This window comes from Suricata suricatta, chromosome 6, assembly GCF_006229205.1.
Source record: "Suricata suricatta isolate VVHF042 chromosome 6, meerkat_22Aug2017_6uvM2_HiC, whole genome shotgun sequence".
Taxonomy (NCBI): domain Eukaryota; kingdom Metazoa; phylum Chordata; class Mammalia; order Carnivora; family Herpestidae; genus Suricata; species Suricata suricatta.
The window spans coordinates 70,104,603-70,126,602 of record NC_043705.1 but is presented as its reverse complement, the minus strand read 5'-3'; the positions used below and the strand labels follow the sequence as shown (position 1 = coordinate 70,126,602).

General features: G+C 37.6%; 1 long non-coding RNA gene across 1 annotated transcript in view; it reads right to left on the bottom strand.

Annotated features, from left to right (window-relative positions):
- Nucleotides 1–16,248, bottom strand: part of LOC115294664 — a 194,685-nt gene extending 178,437 nt beyond the window's left edge. The window contains exon 1 of the long non-coding RNA XR_003910041.1: nt 16,114–16,248. This is a non-coding gene — a long non-coding RNA (uncharacterized LOC115294664). The remainder of the gene's footprint in view (nt 1–16,113) is intronic.
- Nucleotides 16,249–22,000: the final 5,752 nt, after the last annotated feature.

Genomic DNA, 22,000 nt, shown 5'->3' with positions numbered 1-22,000 from the left:
GGGATCATGACCTGAGTAGAAATCAAAAGTCAGACTCCCAACCAACTGAGCCATCCAGGCACCCCCATGGAGTGAGTTTTTTATGTCAGCTGAGCACTGTAAACCCCAGGCCTCATGCAAGACACAATGCGGGGGAAACATCAAAGTATGAACTTCCAAAAGAAATTACTTGAGAAGAAATTTGTATGAAATGTGCTCAGAGAATTGGTTAGTCAATGGAGATTTATGTAAATATTTTGAAAGGTATTTATAAATGACCTAATCCAGACAACTCGGCTTCCTTTTACATATTTTTCTTTAGAACAGTGGAAGCTTTATTCTCAAGCTCCACGTGAAAGTAACAACTTGTTCCATCCCATGGTTAAGGATCTGTAGAATCATTTCTTTTCTACAATGCAAACTTGGCACATGACTTACCTGCTTACTTCAGGTGAGTGAAAAAACCATAATCATGATAGGGAACAATACGGCACTGCCGTAAATAAGTGCTTTTCATCCTCTCAAAACATTAACAAACATTAACCAATTAATTAGTAGGTAAAGTCTGCCTTATTTTAAAAACACAAATGAAAAAACTGAAGATATTTAAAAGGTTTCCCCACAAAGGGATTCAGTGTCTGACTCTGAATTAGAATTTGGACCTTCCTAACATTAGCAGTTCAGAGATTCAACTCATGTCAACATTTGAAAGGTCAGCTGTTCATCAAATACTTTTCCAACTACAGCAAAAGTATCCTTATTAAGTTTCTTTTGCAAAAGTTCCAAGGTGCTGAACACTCACCCATTGCCACCAATAATTAACAATCCAAAACAACCTAAATACAGAGAATTTTTTGTTGGCATTTTGAAACTTCAGACTATCTTAGGAACAGGGCATGTGGGAAAAAGGCAGGCTAGGAAAAAAGACATCAGACTGAAAATTTTTCCCAAGATTGGTCCTTCCCTATTTCAAACAGTTTTGCAGCAATAAGAAAAGTGTTTGTTCTTTTCAAATAAGAACTCTATGCTTTCTGGAAATGGGTGGAAAATTAAAAACCAAGAAAAACAATATCACTTGGCCTAACATTTAGAAGATTCAACAAAACTTGGAGTCCTTAGTAGGCATTACAGTCATACTTTATTCTAACCAGTTAACTTTGATTTGAACATGTATCCATCTGCTGAAGGTTTAATGACTTAAAAAAAATTACTCAAACTCCATATATCTACCTGTGATATTTCCCACTCATTATTTCTACGTATCCCATGAAAAGCACAAGCCTAATTTAAACAATACCATTTATTGTGGAACTTAAGAATTGAACAGCTACCAGCTTTAAAGGTTTCCCTGCGTCTCACACCCACACACTCTCTTATACTAGTTTCTCCATGGCCATGTGTAACCTGACATGGTTACATGATGAGCAGCAAGGAGAGAAAACTCTAATAAAATTGGTATTTAAATCTCTATGTTAAACTCAAAATACCTTGCAATTATGGTAAACCTAAAAGTAAAAAACATTAAACTTCTAGAAGAAAATCTTTGTGACATTAAATTAGGCAAAGAATTCTTAAGCAAGAAACAAAAAGTGCAAAAGAAAAAAAAACTAGACAAAATGAACTTAATCAAAAATTTAAATGTTTGCTCTTAAAATTAGGAAAATGAAAATGTAAGCCACAGGCTATGACAAAATGTTTACAGCTACCTTTGACCAAGAGTTTATATTCAGAGTATTTTTTTTTAGAAAACATACATACTACTCAATAAGAAAAACAATCCAATTTCTTAAATGAACAAGATTTAGATAGACAATCATTGAAGGAGATATGCAAATGGCTAATTGGCCCAGGAAAGATATTCAATGCCATTAGTCATCAAGAAAATGCAAATTAAAAACACAATGAGCTACCACTAATCATTCACTAAAATAACTAAAGTTAAAAGACTGACAAAATCAAGTGTTGTCAAAAATAATAGGAACCAGAACTCTAGTACATTGTTGAGAGGATGCAAAAGAGTATAGCCACTTTGGAAAACAATATGGCAGTATCTAATAAAGTTAAACACAGATTTCCCATATGACCCAGCAAATCATTCCTAGATATTTCCACACAAAGACTTGTATATGAATGTTCATAGCAGCATTATTCATTATATAAAGAAACTGGGAAAAATACAAATGTCCATCCACTAGTAAATGGATAAAGAAATCATGGTATTTCTATAACATGTAACACTACTTATAAGAAAAACTACTGATTAAAAATAATAATACATAGTACACAAAAATAAAAAAAAACTCCTGCACAGCAAAGAAAATCATCAATAAAACAAGGCAACCAACTAAATGGGAGAAGATATTGTACATGAAGTATCCTATAAAGGATTAATATCCAAAATATATAAAGAACTCATACAATTCAACACTAGAAAGAAAATAATAATCCTATGAAAAATTGGGCAGGGGTCCTGAATAGACATTTTTCCATAAAAGATATCCAGATGGCCAACAGACAACAGGAATGGCTAAAATAAAAAAGACAAGAAATAGCAAGTGTTGTCAAGGATGTGGAGAAAAGGAACCCCCGTGCACTATTGGGTGAAAGTGCAAATTGGTGTAGCCACTGTGGAAAACAGCAAGGAGTGTCCTCAAAAAATTAAAAATAGAGTTACCATATAATCCAATAATTCTATTACTGAATACCATAAAACCAAAACCACTAATTTGAAAAAAATATATGCATCCCTACATTTATTGCAGCATTATTTACAATAGCCAAGCTACAGAAACAACCCCCCATCTGTCCATTCATAAATTAATGGATAAGGAAGATGTAGTGTATGTATACAGTGGAATATTACTCAGCCATAAAAAACAATGACATCTTGTCATTTGTCACAACATGGATGGACCTAGAGGGTAGAATGCTAAATGAAATACATCAGTCAGAGAAAAACAAATACCACATGATTTTAGTTGTATGCAGAATTTAAGAAATAGAACAAATGAACACACAAAGAAAAAGAAACAAAAAACAGACTCTTAAATACATAGAACTGGTAGCTGCCAGAGGGGAGGTGGGTAGAGGGATAGGTAAAACAGATAAAGAGGACTAAAAGTACAATTATCAAGGTGAGTAATGAATAATGTAGAGTGTTTTTGAACCATTATATTATACACCTGAAACTAATATAACACAATGTTAATTATACTTCATTTTTACAAAACACAGATAAAAACAAAACCCAAACAACAACACAGATAAATCTCAAAAGCTTTATTCTAAGAAAAACAATCCAACACAAAAGAGTACCATATTGTATAATTCCACTTGCATGACACTCCAGAAAAGATAAAACCATAGTGACAGAAAGCAGACCAATGGTTGTCTGCAACCAAGGTCAGAGTTGAGGATTAAGTGCAAAGGGGCACACGGGTACTTTCTAGGAAGATGGAATTTTTCTATATCTTGACTATGATGGAGATTATGCAGTTATACATAACTACCAAAATTCTCAAAATGTACTTAGATAAGCAAATTTATTATATGTAAATTATACCTCAATAAAGCTTAAAAAATGTCAGTGTCAGAAAGTCTTTACTTCTGCTATTCTACAAAATCTGGCTCTTTGAAATAAGCTAAACACCTGTCATCACAATTTCATAATAGATCTGAGGTTTCCTTTCAGAAAGAACACACTACACATTTTACATCTGTGATTTGTTTTGGTATTGTTTCAGTTTAATAAGATATATCAGAAAACTGAAAAATGATTTAACCAGCTCCTTTGCCATCTTCAGAACCCCATTTTCTGAAAAGGAAAGACCTCACCTGAAGTTTATCCATTCACAGTTGTAATAAAATTCAACAAGCATTTATTGAAGGTCTGCTATGGTTTGAATTCTGGAACCAGATTGCCTGTGTTCAAATTACAGGTCTACAACTCAGTAGTGTGACCTTGGACAAATTACTTAACCTCATCGTGTTTCAGTTTTCCATCTATACAATAGAATAAATGGTAATACCCACCTATGGGGCTATTTTGAGGATTAAATGAGTAAATACATTATAGGTTCTTAGAAGAGTGCCAAACACATAAACACCTTGCCTTGACGATAATTATGTGTAAGGTGCTAAAACTACAAAGGAGGAAAAGGCAGGGTTCGTTTTTGTTGTTATTTGTTTTGATGAGCCTACAGTTCACTTAAGAGACAGAGTTCAAATGAAAAGCACATGTCTAAAAAGGACACAAAGAAATGTTTAAGTAGTTATAAGACCACAGATGCATGAGCAGTTCATGGTGGCAGTAGGGAAGGCTCATCAAGGAGTGCTACAAAGAGTAACTAAGTCTTGGAAGAAAAATGGGAGTTCTCCAAACTAAAAAACAAACAAACAAACAAAAGAAAACAATAAAAAGAATAGTTATGATAATTCACAAAATGTCAGCTAAATTCTATGCACTGTGCTGTATATTTTACACAGGCCATTTCTCTTGTGATTGTCACAATAACCTCATAAGACAGGCACTACATTACCCATTTTATTCACGAGGATGCTGAGTGTCAGAGACTATGAATCACTTGCCTGAGGTCACCAAACTAGTACATGCCTTAAGCTAGAATCTAAACACAGCCTTTCAGACTCTGAAACCTGTGCAGAGAAATTAGCATAGCAAAGACCGAGGCGGTGAAGTGCATACTGAGTTTTGGGAAAAAGCAAGGAGCTCAGTGTGACTAGAACACAGATAAAGCTAGGAAGATGAGGCCTGGGGTCCATGACAAGGTACCATGTCTCTGATATGGAACTCCATTATGCTATTCCCAGACAGGAAGCCTTTTATGTTCACCTGCTTCAATAGATTGCGTTTGGTAAGCATAGCTTTCCTTTGCCAGATCTTCATATCAGTGGCAGAGGTCCCATAAAGCATGTCCAGTGACCATCTGTTCTGGAATCCCTGAGAAATTTGTTAGAAATACCGTTTTTCGACATACCACACAAGTCTACAGAATTAGAACCTCTTTGATCAGGGCCCTGAACTTGCCTTTTTAACAACTTCCCCAGGTGTTTCTCATAAAAGCAAAAGTTGGAAAGCCCTAGAAATTGTAGACATACTCAGAACCCTGACTCTCAGCACTTCTAGAGCTGAGTTCCCAAACTTCAACATGCCTATAAATCACCTCGGGAATCCTCTTAACAGTGACATTCTGACTCAGTCTGGGAGTGGGGGGCAGAGGTAACTCAGGTTCTGCCAGATACTGCAGATATCCCTGGCCCACATGCATTGTCTGCAGTCACAGGGCCGTAGGACGTCTCACCCAGGAGGATATTCTTCTCCATTTCTACCATCCCTCCTGGTCTTGCATTTATCTTCAGACTTTCTCTTTCCCTGGGTTTATGACTCCTTAAAACAACCTTCTGTTTATTTACCGTCTAAAAATGTTGTACCTTTGCCACCAAGAGGTGGTCGTCAAACCATTTTTATTTTCATATGCTTGCTATTAAAAAATAGTACCTTTATAAAAAAATGTTTCTTGGATGTCTAGAATTGTTCACTGAAGTTTTGGGATGCCCTAAAAAGTCTGGCTAGCAATACTATATAAAATAGACTGATGATGACCAAGGATAAGAAAACCTGACCTTATCTTGTGGTATAAGGTGTATAGTCAGTCACAGGGTCCTACTGACATTTTCTTCAATACATTCTTTTAAATCACATAATGAAACCACCAGGGCTACTGTCTCTAGAGTCATCAAGGATTGACGAAGGGGAATCTTAGAATCATTCTCCTTGTTTAGACTTTAAGGAGGCTGGGTTTTCTGGTCTCTTGTGCAGGCACGCTCTGCAAGCTCTCCTTGCTGGCACTCCTGAAGGAAAGGAGCTGTGTAAAGCTGCCTGCCCATGCTACAGAAACCTGGCACTGGGCGACGGGAAAAGCCATTCCGGCTGAAAGGCGTCTTCTGCACTCTGGCTGAGAATGGCTCCTTTAGAAAATGTTTTTTTTTTTCCAGTTCCTAATGCTATTTTTCTGTGTGCTATCATATTTTCAACACTAATCCTTAATCCTTATGAAGAAAATTCTTTGCAAGATCCCACTTTGTATTTTTGTAGTTGTCTGCTCTAATGGGCTCTCCTAAGCTGTTCCTAATGCAAATCCATTAACTTGCACTCATTCTTGGCTTTGCAACTCAGAGTTACTTTATCTCTGTGGTTAAAACCCTTCTGTTTGTTGTTCTCACTTAATTCAGATGAATTAAATGGGCACTTTTATAAAGGGCATACGTTACCCACTCTCTATAAAATAAATGGGCCTACATGTCAAGGATTCCCCCAAAACTACAGTCTATTTGATTTGGTGCATTTTAGGCAGCAGAAAATATAATTTGGTTGGAGATCTCACATAATGGCCCTGAAATCTTAATTCTAAGACTGCAAAGAATCTATAAAATTACTACCATTGTTGTTAAGAAACATGGTTTCAATGAAAAGGCAAATCTATACTTTGAAAACTAAAATTAATACCTAATAAGCCATTATAGATAAACTATCTACAGCTCATAGGAAAAGACAAGGAGGATTCTAAGCAAATTTGGAAAATAAATTCAGTTCAGTTGTGAGGTCCTCATACACCTCCTTTTTGATTCCCTCCTCACTCCTCACCCTAGTTTCCAATACATTTAATAAGGTTTTCCAAACAGCAACTATGCATCACATACTTTCGAGCTCTAGAGCTTTAACTTTAAGTAAGTCTAATACAGTCCCTGCACTCACAATTTATCACCAAACGGGGGACACAGGAGTAAGCAATGACAATGTAGTATGCTCCACTCTTGATTTACGGTGGTTTCTGGCCAATCTCTGCCATGATTTGCTGTTTACTGTTACTCGGGATGTGCAAGGCTCGTTAATTCTTCTTGGGCAGGATCACTGTGCTTGCGATTTGTGTCAATGACACTAAGGGACACAATGTAATCCCTGATTATATTATATATTCCAGCTAGTTTTCACCAGAAAAATCTCTCAGACTGTTTAGCATACAATTGAGTTAGTTTTCATTTTTGTATAAAAGCAGCTTTTACTAACATAACAACACAAATAGAAAACTATCAATGTTGCAGGATTTTTTACCTCAAACCCTGGGGTTTGTTGTCTCACCTCTTCAAAGAATGAAGAGGTGGACACAAAATAAAATGAGCGGCAGGCAAAATTTTATTGGAGTATAAGATTAGAAAGTAAGAATAGTAGGAAAACTATCTTTATAAAGGAGACATTCCAAAGTGAATGCCTGTAGACTCCAGTCAGGGGTCCTTGTTTTATAACGTTCTGGTCGTCCCCTTCTTCCCTTCCCCCTTGTTCCTTCTTAGGTTCTACCCTTATTGGCTGGAGAGCGCTAGGTGCTGCATGGTCCATTTCTGATTGGCTCAATTCCGTTGTATAATCAGGTAGCCTATAGCCATACTTAGGTCTTTTGTTAAATTTCTGAGGGAAACCAGAAAAGGAGTAGGTGGGGTCTGTTACATTCTTAACCTTACACCTGATGGGGTCTGCTATGGTCAGACACTCCCAGTCTTGTTCCAAAATATTGTTTTTCCCCACCCAGGGACCTCAGGTTGTAATCTTTCCCTCTCTGCCTAGTGAATCCTATCTTTTCCTGTCATATTAAATTGCTAACTATAAACAATTCAAAATGCAGTTTTAAAACTACACAAAATAAATTGGCCCCTTCCATCATGTGATCCTTTGATTCCTGCTGCTACCTATTTAAGTTAATGCAATGTTGCTTCTCAGGCTCAAAGAAAATTTTTCCCTGACTTCACTTTCAGAATTGGAAACATTTAGACTATACTCATCTGATTGTACTTTGGAGCTACTGAGTGAAAGCTTACCTCTTAAATCTGCTCTCTGGGATCAGACACAGGATCCAAGTTTTTAACCATCTCCTTTCTAACTACCTAGTCAGGGCCCAATACTCCTCTCTTATAATCCCCCACAACTATAATTTCATCTGTCTTCCTATCTGAAGAATCCTCCTTCTTCACAGTTTCTCTCTCTTCCCAATACTGGTCAGATTCTTTGTGATCTTTAACTAGAGTAAAAAAGAAAAGGAGACAGATGACTGTAAGGAAATCACCCAGTGATAATCTCTTTGAATCAGGAAACAACATGACCTTTGACAAACCCTCCAGCAAATTCACGGAGACTTTTTCTGAACAGCCTATTTGTTTGAGGGATGTTTTATATATAATGGTTTAAGATTACTCTGATCTCATGTCTGATTTTTTTACCCAAATTTTCCTTTATCAGATGATTATCTTTACTGATTGATTAAGGATATTTTTTACTTATCAAAAGGATTTGAGATGACTTCCATAAAAAGTCACATATACAATTAAATCATAAGACCATAAAGGTAAAAACATAAAGGTAAGCATAAAGAAACATAAAGGTAAAAACAGAAAGAAAGAAACCTTGGTCATAAAACTTCCCAGAAACCGCCTACCTTCCTCCCATGGAAATTTGAGGAGATCTAGCCTGATAGACCACCTACCACACTGAATAACTTTTCATCTGGTGCTGCATGTGTCACTCTCACCCTATACTATATTGTGACTTCTTTGAGAACTAGACATGTGTCATACGCAACTTTTGTATTCACAGGGCCTTGGCAAAATGCTGGATACAGGCTAGATTTTCAAATACAGTTCTTTGAATTAGCTTTGAATTTCTAAATTTCCATTCTTATTCTTTTAAGAGCCGTACTTTATTTTTTTAATATTTTAACATGTAATTTAAATATACTAAAATATCAGAATGATTTTAAAACAGGGTTTTATGTAATTTTCTTTTCCATGATATTAAAATGTTAGTTTATAAAAAAATTAAGATGTGACTCTTCCCATGTGATTTCTATTTTTAAAGGCTAGAGGAAAAATACCCTCCCTTTTCTATATCTTCTGTCAGTTTTGCTGCCCCCAGAATGTCCTGAAATAACCCTGCACCCACCAGACAACCTTGCAGAGATGTGTGGAGAACATGATCTTTAAGCCACTTGTCACACCTGCCCTCTCACTGCTCTTGCCACCATCACCCTTAACTCTTTTCAGACAGGGACATCTCACCCCTGCCACTACTCAGAAAATTATAATACATAAAGATCTGATTTTTTAATCCAAAATGTCACCAATACCTCTTACAGGATGACTGATCACTCTCAAAGAGTATTTGCAAATTTTGCCCTCCTGGAGCCTCACAAGCCACATCAACATTTTCTAGAAGATTATAGGTTACCAGGATAAAATTGTATGCCTTTCATAATTCAGTTCAGCTTTTGAAAATGTGAAAAATATCAAGATAGGGCTCCTGGGTGGCTTAGTCTGACTCTTGATCTCAGTTCAGGTTATGATCTCACAGTCATGATCAGTTCAAGCCCCATGATGGGTTCCACATTGGGCATGGAGCTTATTCAAACAAAAACAAAACAAAAACAAAAAATGAAAAAACAAAAAACAAAAATATCAAGGTAAAATTTTATTAATTTATTATTCATTAAATTTGTTTTCTAATTCAAATATCACTAATAATATCCATATTTTGCCAAGCATGTTATGAAATGTCATAATTCTGAATCTTTGATGATCTGTTTAAACTCTAAAACTTCCAAATGTTAATAAAAATATTTTTTATTAAAATACAACTATTAATTTTGTGTCCACCTTTGATGGAGAAATTCTATGACATAGATCTGTGTCTGTTTTATTCGTTCTTATTCTCTTAAGTACCTAGACCAATACCTGGCACAAAATAGGCACTAGTTAAATATTTACTGAATAAATAGCAATATTCTTTCTCTTCTTTTCCCATCATTATTTCCTTACTTTCACCACCACAAAAGAGGCAGCCTACCCCTAAGCTCTCTGTAATCGATCAGCAGTTTCTTGAGATCTTATTTATTTTTGCAAGAGCATGTTAGCAGCCAAAGATGAGCTGTATGCTGAGGTTCAACCTATTAGTGCAATCCTGAATGGAGAAGCAGGGAGAGCACATAGAAACCCCAAGACAATCTCTGAATCCTCAGCCTAGTTTGTAGCCTTTGTAAACCATATTTGGGAAAAGCAACTAAGTAAGAAAAGATTTTGGAAAAGGCTTAAAGTGTAGACAAAAAGATGACTGAGTGATTGAAAATTAAAGCCAATGAAGTTGAAGGAACTTGGCCAATTCAGTTTAAAAAAAAAAAAGGCAAGAAAATTGAAGAGGATGAATTGTCATTAATGAGGCTAGTTGGGCAAGAGTTTCACAGGGTCTCCAGAAATGCTGCTGACACTGCAGGGAAAGGGGGAGAATAAGCAGCTGGGAACTCATATACTGGGCAGCACAATAGGACATCCAAAGGATGTGGTGAACTCAACTCCATGTAGCAAGCAGACAAAATTTGTAATTAAGCAGGCAATTATTTCACAGTTCCAAATAAGCCAGTAATAATCATGAGAGTAGCTTCTACTTATTAAGTATTAAATATTTTCTAAATATTTTACATGCATTGTCTCATTTAGTCCTTACAATTCTGTGAGGTACATACTATTATTTCTCTGTTTTACAGGTGAAGAAACTAAGATAAGAAAGACGAAGAAAGTGTGGTGTCTGGGTGGCTCAGTCAGTTGGGCATCTGACTTCAGCTCAGGTCATGATCTTGCAGTCTGTGAATTCTAGCCTTGTGTTGGGCTCTGTACTGACGTGGGCTCTGTGCTGACAGCTCAGAACCTGGAGCCTGCTTCAGATTCTGCATCTCCTTCTTTCTCTTCCCCTCCCCAACTCGCATTCGTCTTGGCCTCTCTTTCAAAAGTAAACAAACATTCAAAAAAAAATTTTTTAAGAAGACAGTAAAGTAAAGAAACTAAAGAGTGGTTAGGTCACTTGTGCAAACTATAAGCATAGAAGGTGCTTGAATCAGCTTCCAACCAAAGCAGTTTATATCTGGGGATACACTATTAGCCCCACAAGTTACTCTACTCCATGTACTGTAGGATTGGTCAGCAGGAGTCCAGAGATCAAGCCACAGGAGAAAAGAGTCAAGAGCCAGGCAGTAAGACAGGTGGCTGGGATAATAGACTAAGACTCATGCTAGGCTGCAGATTAAATGAAAAACTGGAAAGTTATTCTGGTAAACTGAGGTAGTAGTCGGCATGTAAGAAGAAGAAGGGGCTCCAATAGAGAGGTCACACAGCACTCACATCTAGCACACCATATACAACCTGTGTGTGGTAGGTCTTGCGCCAGGCCAGGACAGTAAGCCAATGATCTACTTCCAGGCCAGGGGAGGAATTTGACAGGAAAAAAAAATAATAATAAAAAATTTAAAAAGGCTGATCCTGCAATTAGGATCCTGAGAAGATGAGCACTTCTACCCCTCACACTGCCCATCAGCTCACATCTGAGAAATTCCAGGTGACTTAAGAAAAACCTGTGCTAGTTGGAAATCCTGATAAAGACCTGGGTGTCCTCCATGAACTTTGCTGCAGATATAACTGGTTCAATAAGGGCTAATAGTAAAGAGCTTTCCCATTCATTTGAGATAAATGGTTCCTTTGTATAAGCTCAATTAGAGGAAAGTCTCCAAGAATCTTTCAGGAGTCCTATCTCAAACTTACAAGACTGAAATATCAGGTAAGAGGGCACAGGAAAGTATAATTATTTAAGTGTTCTGGGTAATTCTGGTAATACGTGTGAGTTATCTGCATGAACATATGCAAAAGACTGCCAATAGGAAGTCCATTGGTTGGAACATTCCCCAAGATCTGCATCCTCTTATCAGCTGTAATGGGGGTCAGTGCCTCTGTCCTGCTCAGAGTACTAGCATGAGGTCCTCACCTCATTTCATTTATTAGGTACTTTAAGGATCTGTTAACCCCAAGCAGGAATAGCCCTTCACTCAGATGGTAGAGGCCATCCTGTTCAGACACTTTTGCTTCAGATGGTAATGGAGAAAGATCTTAAGCCAGAGCCAGCACACAAGAGGATTTGAGAATGACAAGGTCAACTATGGATAAATAGTCAACAGAGTAGTAGGTGTTTAAATAAAGCAACACTGCAGTATTGCACACAGGTATGTCTGGGTAGTGACTAAAAATGTCTCTTCCCTAAAGTTATGACAGTTTTCAGCAAAAATGATCAGGCCAATAGCTTGGTTCTGCTCCTATAGTCTTGGTCTTACCTATTACTTTCCTTTGTCCTCCTCTGTGTGGACAGCTCATTTGATTTTTTAATTATTTTTTTAATGTCAATCTTTGAGAGGTGGGGAGAGGCAGAGAAAGGACAACAGAGGATCTGAAGTAAGCTCTGTGCTGACAGCAGCAAGGCCAATGTGGGGCCCAAATTTATAAACCACAAGGTCATGATGTGGCTGCTCAAACAACTGAGCCACCCAGGCCCCCTATGGAGAATTCATTTTAAACCCTGGGAGAGCTTTCTCTAAAGAATAGTTAATTTTTACCACTGTTGCTTTTTGTCCTAAATTGTTTATGAGGAATTTCATATTTACTGAGCTACTTTAGGTCCCTAAGATTACTTCACCAGCAAAAGGTTCTCTAATGATTTATTGTAAGGATCTGATGTTTTTTTTTATTTTCCCATACATAGAGATTTCTTATACAGCCAACAGCAAGAAGCTATTTCCACCCCTATTTATGGCAGCTTCAGAGGAGGTTTACTTGAATTGCACCCTCAGGGATTTTAATTAGATGAAGGATGAATTTGGTGATAATGAGGTTATGTGTTTGTGACCTGAGAGTCACATAATCCAGTCCAGTTTTTTCTTCCATGAGAATAGCTGATATTTACAGAATTAATTCAACTGGCTATGTATTGAGCCAAAACAAACAGGAAAATGACTATAGAGTTGGTCAACCTTGTCATCATCTGCTTTTTTTTCCCCAGTTATTTAAACACAATCTAAATTGATAAACACCAGAAATAATAATAAAAATAAGTTGGACTCTCTTTAGGGGATCAATAAAATGCAATATCTTTTCTGAGCAATTTTTTAATGGATCCATGTCAAGAAGGTGGGAGCAAGTTAGAAAGAATAAGCTGGCCTTTCAAAATCTTTTAGTCAAGGAATGCAATGATTTTATCACAATCAGAAGAAATGCCAGCCAATTTTTCCTTGGTGCCTAGTATATTTTCTTGGAATTTAAAAAGAGGAGCAATGTTGATGATTTGCTACAGGTTTAAGCCCAGAACATGTCACCATTCACAAAACTCTATTTTAGAGTGGCAAGTGTCCAAAAGACAAACTGGTAAAGACAGCTTAATGGGGGTGGGGGGATAAGTAAAAGCATAGCAAACCACACCAAGTGTGTTTGCAACCCAACACTTCCTCTAGCCATGTAGCAACATTCTTCTCAAAATACTGCACTTGTAAAAATGGCTGACAGAATATACAACCTCAACCCAGCCACTTTACCCTTCCCTTGCACAACCACATTGACTTTGAGCCAAAGTCCCAAAGTACAGGTAGAAGTTACCATTCCAGGCAACTGGAATAGTGATCCATTTTTCCCCCAAGTCAAGCCAGACCTTGTAAGAAGAAAAACAAGAATTTGGATGGTTGGATAATTTAAACAGCCATTAAGGGGTGCCTGGGTGGCTCAGTCGGTTAAGCCTCCGACTTTGACTCAGGTCAGATCTCACATTCGTGGGTTCGAGCCCCGTGTCGGGCTCTGTGCCGGCAGTTAGCTCAGAGCCTGGAGCCTGCTTCTGGTTCTGTGTCTCCTTCTCTCTCTGCCCCTTCCCCTCTCAGGCTCTGTCTCTCTCTGTATAAAAAATAAACAAAACATTAAAAAAAATTTTTTTAAACAGTTATTAGGATGACTTCATATAGCATAATTAATTCACAGGAGCTAAAAGCCAATGCAAAGAAATATACAACTCTCTGAATTATTTGTTGTAACAGACAAGGCCAAACAATCCATAAGGAACTAATGTCACATAATTGAAAAATAAAACATGTAAACAAGTTGGCAGTTTCTTGAATCCTGACTTCTTGCCCATACTCTCCACATTGGAGTGAAATTCAGGATTCAAAGTCAGATAGAAGATTTGACATCCATTTTATTTTACCTCTCTCAGACTTTCTCAGTGTCATTATCTGTAAGATGATGATAATTATATCTACCTCATAAGACTACTGTGAGGATTAAATAATAATAATAGTTATAATAATAATAATAGTAATAATAATATTTTACTACATAAATGTTTGTTGGCATTAGGAACACTTGCAGCACAGTACTCTTCTAGCTTATTTTCTTTTAAGTCTCTCTCAGGATGAAGGAGACATGGCAATGAGGGAATAGGATGTCCTGTATACCAGAAAAAATGTCACTCTCTTGTACAAAGATCTACAGGTTTCTCTATACCCTACAATCTTTTTATTTTTATATTATTTTGTTTTTTATGGGTTTTTTTTTTATTATTGAGACAGAGAGAAACAGAGTATGAGTCGGGGAAGAAGAGAGAGAGATGGAGACACAGAATATGAAGCAAGCTCCAGGCTCTGAACAGCACAGAGCCCAACATGGGGCTCGAACCCACAAATAGTGAGATTATGACCTGAGCTGAAGTCAGATGCTTAACTGACTGAGCACCCAGGAGCCCAACCAACAATCTTTTTAAATTTCATCAGTCACCTATTGAGTATATCCAGGGTCTCCCAACGGCCTCCCTTGGTTATATATCTGAATTAAACCATTAAATCTAATACCCCTTTCCCTCCTGATACAAAAACCTTTGGGAACTCATTGGGCATAGAGAATAGATCAGTGTGACTACATTATTAGTCACAGAACAAACAGGCCAGGTACGTAATTTTGTTTTCTCCCATAGATTAAATACATTCCCACCTGCAGAGACTAATGGGCTCCAGGAATCTTTATATATTTAACAATGAGATAACTAAGTGGCAAAGTCAACAATCAAAAGGCAGGTGCAAGGAACCAAGCAACTTTTTTACGAATATTGTTTTTTTTAAAGGAAATAAGACACACCTCTAATACAGTAACTCTGTAACCTAAAACAAGAAGAGAGATGCAGAGAGGAGTAGGTGCTGACCAGGAATAGGTTCCATTAGAGCAATCAGCGTAAATCCTAGTCCTTGTAGGAAATAAAGTTCAGACAAATTTCTGTCAGATTGGTCACTTCTCTGAGTTTTGGATCTAAATTGGAACAATTTCTTTTCTTGATCTACCAAATCTAACCGGCTACCCAAGCAATTATTATTTAGGGATATCTTTATACTTGCTTTTTCTTTTCCATCTCCAGTTGTCTCTGCCATCTTATTATCTCCTGCCTAGATACTGAAATGCCTCATAACTAGCCATCTGGATTCTCCAAACCAAACTGCCGAAGTAGCAGTCTCAAAAAGTCTCTACAGAGTCATGCTTTAGTTCAAAATGCAAAGTGTGTTCACTTTAGTCTACAAGTTTGACCTTTTCTACCTGACTTTCAAAGTCCTTTATAATATGACTCCACCCTACCAGCCCATCCTTATTTTCCAGTCAGACTGGCTTCCTCACCAGTCTCTCATGAATACACAAGACACACACCCACACGGCTCCACTGCCCCTTCCAATGCTCTTGCTCTTGTATGGAATGTCCTGCTTCTCCAGCTCCATATCCAAACCCTGCTTGTTCTTCAGGACCTAGATTTAGTCTCATCTTCTCCATGAAGTTTTCTCTCACTCCTACAGTTCTCAATAAACATTTTCTCTGTACCATGGAATCTATCACCTCACAAAACATCTGTATATCATTCATTTCATGTGCACTAGACTCATCTCCATAAATAGATAATAAATTAGGTCACAAAATACTGATTTTTGTGACAAATATGATCCTAAGCACATTATGTTTGATCTCTCATTTTTGTTTTCTCTCATCTGAATATAGGTACACCTTTAACTGCCTATGGAATTCCTTCATGAAATCAATCTTCTGCCATCATTCTTTAAATTATTTAAGAGCAACAATATTAGAAAATGCATCACTAAAACCTCTAAATCTTCAGTGTAGGAGAAAAGGCATTAAGTGGATTAGAAAAATCACTGAACAATGGTTTAGGAGGTCTGGCTTCTACTTACCACCCTGCTATTAACTAGCTCTGTGATCCTGGCTAAGCCATGCAGTGTCTCAGCAAAATGAAGGGTTGGAATGACCTCTCTGTTCTCTTCCAGCTCTTCCTTTCTGACAACAAAGAAATCAGAGCCTTCTTTGGTCATGTCTGAAAAGCAGAAGTGAAAAGGTTTCTCTCCAGGAAACAGAAAAACTATTGTGCCTTCTCTTTTATAATCATAATATTAATATTCAGGGGAAAGTATGAATCAAGTTGTGCCCATTTTGTTAGGTAGTATGTTATAGTAATCTAGGTCAAATACAAAAGAGGCAACTGGTTCATTTTCACTTTTTGAAAGTCACCATCTATATCTTGAAACAACTCAATAGTGATCTATTTGCATTTGAGTATCATGAAGCTACATGAAAATTTAAAAGAGGCCCAACTCAAATTTTGATGAGAAAGGGTCTAAAGATAATGCCATAGGATAGACCTAAGAGAATTGTATGCAGAATTATGGAAAGCAATTATCTTTCTTACTTTCTAGCCAAATGTACATTTTAAGTAACAAAAAATACTGACAAAATTTGCTATAAACCTCTGAAATCCTCTTTTTTTTCTTTTCTATTGATCTTGAGGATGAGAGAATTTCTTTAAGACAAAAAAGAAAACAAGTTATAATAAGCCACCTGTGGAAGATAATTTATAAAATAAAACATAGAAGTGGAAGAGTTTTCCAAAGGCAGAGGAGTAGTCAAGAAGAAAATGATGTTAAAAGGGGGACTTCCAAAGGATGCCAGTCAAATAAGAATGGTAAATGTGTCACAAAATCAGCCATATTGTGATTTTGCTCTGGAGATCTCATTTATTCATTAAGTGCTTAGGCAATGTGCTGGGCACTTGGGATAAAATAAAGGGAAAGCCAGAGTGCCTGCCCTACAAGAACTCAGTATCAAGCAGAAAGACAGCCAGAGTCTGAGTTAGCAGTGCCGCTGAGTGAAGGCTCACCATGTGCCAAGAAATGTGGTGGGCACACCAGCCCCATGAGGTAGGTATCATTATTATCCCTGTATCACTGATGAAGAAACCATAGCTTTAACAGATTCCATAAATTACCCAAGTGCTATGATCTGAATGTTTATGTCCCTGTCCCTGGTCCCACCCAAAATTTATATGTTGAAATCCTAACCCCCAGTGTGATGGTATTAGAAGGTGGAGGCTGTAATGACAGAAGCCATCAGATTAGTGCCCTTATAAAAAGATCCCAGAGAAATGCTTCATCCCTTCATCTGTCATGTGAGGTTGTAAGCAAGAAGGCACCTGTCTTGAAGAATGGGCTCTCAATAGACATTGATTCTACAGGTGTCTTGATCTTGGACTTCTCAACCTCCCAAATTGTGAAAAATAAATTTCCATTGTTTATAAGTCACCCAAGTTATTCTATTATAGCAGCTGAAACAAACTAAGACATTAAAGCTACCCAGCTAGAAAATACCAAGGCCAGGCTTTCATATTCAGATCTGATGGACTTCAGAGCTAGCACCCTCCACTTCAATCCTCCACTACAAATTGATGTAGACAGTGCAATGTGGTGAATGGTAATGGAGACAGGTGCAAAGTACTGTGGGCTCTGCGACTCTCACCAGAGCTCAGAAGAACTCAGTGCCTCTCTGTGAATTCGAGTCCACAAACTCTGGCTTCAGTAGCATCTGGAGTCAGTGTGTGTAAAACAACCAGGATGTGGCATACTTCAGCTAGACCAAGGCCACAAGGGTGAACAAAAGCAAAACATTTCAGTTGCTTCAGATTCTCTGGTGATCTCAGAAAAGAAGACTGTACATACACACACACAGGCACACACACTCCTTTGCAACAGCAGTTTCCCTAGAGACTAAGTGATTTATTCATAAGTATCCTCTTTTCCCATCAAAATGGAAACAGTTTTTTATACACGTCTGAAAACTAAAATAAAAAGAATGAAAAAAACCCAAAAACCCTCTTTTTGAATGTAAAGGCCCCAGGAGACTGGGGGAAAATGACTCCCGGTAGCTCAGTGACTGTTTGGTCTTCCTGAGCTGAGCAGCTGCCAGAACTAAGAGGACCCACAGGGGCTTACGGGTCACAGAAGCAAAGAACCTTAAAGGTTCAGGAGCCCTGGGGAGGGTGGTGGAAGCTTGCTGGGACCAGGGCCCCACCTGCTCTGCTGCCACGCTGAGGTCCTCATCAGAGACCTGTTTTGAATCATAACACCAGTGGAGAAGAGGTATTGTTTATTTGCATTATGGTAACTTCTTGTCTTTTTGTTGTTGTTGTTTAAACCTAGTAAGCTGTAAAACTTCTAGTGGGCTATGAGGGGAAGATCTGCCTTCAAAGAAGGGTACAGGAAAGATTTCTGGCTGCAGTACGGTGCTAGAAATGTCTGTCTCACCAGCATTACCTCCTGAAGGCTTGAGAGGGGCAGGAAATTAGCTTTCTTTTATCAAAGATCCATTAAGGATTTTGTCCTAGGCATTATGGGAGGGACCTTGTCTTACTTAAGTCTCCCAGTAAGTCTTGAGATATTATTAATCTCATTTACAAAAAGGGGGGAAAGGGTGAGGCTCTAAACAACACTAAATCGTTTGCTGAGTATCACACAGCTAGTCAGTGGGGGCCAGAACTAAAGGTCTATCTGATTCCAAGGACCAGGAAGAGAATCCTTTCTGTGAAAACCAAACAGTAAGAAGAAATCCTAACAGGAAGATGAAAAATTAACATCTTTATTTACAGGTTATTTAATTACCTACTTATATGAGTAGGAATTAAATTCACAAGGTAAACATTTTAAGCTTCATCAAAAGGCATACAGGGAAAGGTAAGATTCTTTCCACCCTTTTCTCAGCTCCTCAGTTCCCTTCACTAAAGGCAACTGCTCATAATAGTATGTCAAGATAGGCCACACATATACAAACATATAGATCTATACATAAAGCCCCCTTTTACTTACAAAAAAGAGCATTATTTGTGCCTTCTTAGATACTTAGTATATCTTGGAAATTTTCCATATTGATATCTATAAATCTGCTTCATTCTTATAACAATTGTTTTTTGTTTACAATTGTTAAAGAATCTATTGGATGGCTGTCTGGTAATTTATTTAACTAGTCCCCTAAATGGACATTCAGATGACTTCTAATCTTTTCTTATTGTAAACAATGCCATACAAACATCCTTATATCCTTATACAGTCTTCCTTGAATATATATGCTAGTATACTTTGGGGATACAATAGTTTAAAGTGAAAAACTTTGATCAAGAGTATGTGCATTTAAAACTTGATACAAAGAACTAAACTGCCTCTAGGAAAGTGTGCACCAAATTACAATCCTTAAAATATATACTTAATGCCTGCTTTCCCCACTGTCTCTAAAACATTGTGCCTCCAAACATATCCATTCTCTGTTGAAAAGAAGAGCACCCAGACATTCACTTGCTCCTTTAAAAGTTGTATACTTCCTTCATAGTGAATAAGAGGAACCTGTTTATTCAAGCATGGACATTAGACTCCTGGAATAAAGGAAGATTTTTGTAGCTCCTTGAACTGCAGAAGATTCTGACTAAAAGCATCTAGTCCTCAGGTGATATTGGCAGAGTAGGAAAATAGAATAAATCCCTGAAAATAAGCAGTTGGCTTTGACTAATCAGCTGAATCCACCAGGGTACTGTCAAAGCCACAGAAGACACTTCTGAGTATCCGTGTAACCTCACCAGTCTGCTATATAACAGGGCCAGAGGCAGCTGTGAGCTAGGAAGGGGATGTCTGTTACAAACAGAAACATTCAAAACCTGCTGTCTGCCTCTGCTTGTGGGGGGCGGGCAGGAGGGGAGGGAGGAGAAGAAGAGTACAGGGGAGGAACATCAGAAACATGAGACTAAACAGAGACTGCCAAATATTGGATAATGTTTCCTAATAGTAATGAAATGAGGGGGAAATGGATATAGCAGAAAACAAAACACGCTTGTAGTTATATTTTCCAATATAAAAACTTTCTAGAGTGAATAAATGCCTATTGGATTTGCAGCACTAATATCTTCATCCAGTGGTACGGTCCAATCAAAACCATAGGCCCCGGGCTGGAATCCTGGGCTTCAAAGGCTGAGAGATTGTGAAGCACACACTTTCTCTTTGTCTAAGTTTTGCTTACTTGAATTTGCTAAAAGTCTGGGTTTGACATTCTTTCAGGATGCATTACAAAATGTTCCTCTTCTGTTTGGCAATCATCTTGCTGACGGGTTGATTGTCAAACCTGGGGAAAAGAGTCTGCTGGCACCACGGCCTGGAAAGGACTGGGAGGAAGGGCAGCGGCTTAGATAGGCACTGAGGTGAACTGACATAAGAAGGACTTTGTCTCTAGAGGGAGTGAGGAGGCCCCAGTCATGGCCATATTAATAACCATTTGTAGCATGGTTTGATTTTTAAGCTGGTGCACAAATCTTACATGACTAAAAAAGTAAAAAAGAAAGAAAAGTAAATATGCATTGCTAACACAACACTCCAAAAATTTAAATGAGGTGGTTACCCTATAAAACAGGTGGTTACCTATTTTAACCATTTCGGGGAGGAGCCTCCCAGCAAGCCAACAGAATGCCTTCTAATTACTACTTGTGTTTTTTCCAATTAGCAGCCAACAGAATTTTGTCATGGAGGCATTGTTGGGAAGTGTTGGGCTGTGTTCAGATGTTTTCAGATGCTTAAATGCAGGTTTCTAGGCTTGATAAATATTATTACAAAAATTATAAGGCTGAAAAAATGATTTCAGATGGATTTGTTTCAATCCATCAGATCTGAAGCAGCCTCTAGGTCAGCTCCACAAGCAGCTCGAGGCTATTGGACGGAATTTGCTGTTGCCCACCCTACATCCTGTCAGCGGTATATACAAGTTAACTTGATTTGCCATTGTTAGCTCCTACCCCTCTGAAATCTCTCCAAATCAGTCACTAATTCACTTTCAAGTACCATCCATCATTGCTCAGATTAGCCTTGGTCTCTTCTTATTGATTGAGTTTGATTGACTGATTGATTGATTCTCTCATTAGTCTGTCATCTGGACAGAGAAAAAATAATTTGGAACGCTCATCTTCAAATTGCATCCCAGGGGTCATTTAGCTCAATGTGGGTTTTTATGATTATCTCTCCTACTCCATTCCACTGAGGCTTTCCTCTATTATGTACTTCGGGTATAGAGAAAGGTTTCGTGATCAAGAATGAACAAGAATCTAGGAAAAAAGTAGAATGATGAAAAAAAGGTACAATTCGTATAAGAGGAAGTAACTAAATTGAAGTTCAAATTTTACCTAAGAAAATTGGTGTTCCAAGTTTTAGGTGGAAGATGTTAAACTACAAATAAGTAAAAGCATGTACACTCTTAGCCTTCTATGTTACATATCTTGAGATGACTAGGGAAAATGCAAATGAAACCTCTGATAATAAAATAATCCAATACATAAACCAAATCTACCAAAATGTTATGCTTAAGGATATCTTTCCAACAACACTTAGGGAATATTATTATAGCAGTTATATGAAGGCTAATCATATAATTATTGAACAAGTTGTTCTAAGTTCCTGCAAATGGGAAATCAATGTAACCTAGAATCTATCCCTGCCCTACAACAGCCTTTAGAGGTAGTTATTTTGCCTGCATGTTCTTTAAATTAAATTTGAATCAGAGAGGTTTTAACCCAAACAGATAGCAGGAATGTTTATTAACATGAAAAATAGACCTCATCGAAATGTGTCTATCCTAATATCTCACAAATTATATGGTTTGGGCTGATTTACTTTAAGTAATTGTAGCATTTAAGGTAAATTAATAAATGACTTGAAGGGATTTCAGAAGGGTAGGGCTAGCCATGTCATGCAGAAATTTCCTCAG